This window comes from Procambarus clarkii, chromosome 40, assembly GCF_040958095.1.
Source record: "Procambarus clarkii isolate CNS0578487 chromosome 40, FALCON_Pclarkii_2.0, whole genome shotgun sequence".
Lineage (NCBI taxonomy): Eukaryota > Metazoa > Arthropoda > Malacostraca > Decapoda > Cambaridae > Procambarus > Procambarus clarkii.
Genome location: NC_091189.1, coordinates 31,930,656 through 31,931,175, shown reverse-complemented (window position 1 = coordinate 31,931,175; position 520 = coordinate 31,930,656). Strand labels below are relative to the sequence as shown.

Here is a 520-nt window from a genome sequence, read left to right as displayed (position 1 = left end):
TGTCTTTATCTGCCCTGAAAGAAACTCTGCTCATATGTTTGTCTCGGCCGGGAGTCGAACCCGGACCCTTAGGATTACGACCCCCGAGCGCTGTCCACTCAGCAAAGAGGCCGCTGTGTACTCAGCTAGTTGTGCTTACCTAGTTGAGCGTTGGAACTTTAGTCCCGCCTCTCAACTGTCAAACAATTGCTGTAAAATTAAATGCGACGAGGATGGGATTCGAACCCACGCAGGGAGACCCTATTGGATTAGCAGTCCAACGCCTTAACCACTCGGCCACCTCGTCTCTTGGTGGTCCCCTAGAACACACCTCGTCCACACACACCCCGTGTGTGTGTGTGCGAGTGTACTCACCTAGTTGTGTTTGCGGGGGTTGAGCTCTGGCTCTTTGGTCCCGCCTCTCAACCGTCAATCAACAGGTGTACAGATTCCTGCTGTGTGTGTGTGTGTGTGTGTGTGTGTGTGTGTGTGTGTGTGTGTGTGTGTGTGTGTGTGTGTGTGTGTGTGTGTGTGTGGTGTA

At 52.7% G+C, this 520-nt stretch overlaps 1 non-coding gene across 1 annotated transcript; it reads right to left on the bottom strand.

Moving 5' to 3' along the window:
* Window positions 1-204: 204 nt before the first annotated feature.
* TRNAS-GCU (transfer RNA serine (anticodon GCU)) lies at window positions 205-286 on the bottom strand. Its single transcript has one exon. It is a non-coding gene; the product is annotated as a tRNA-Ser (tRNA).
* Window positions 287-520: the final 234 nt, after the last annotated feature.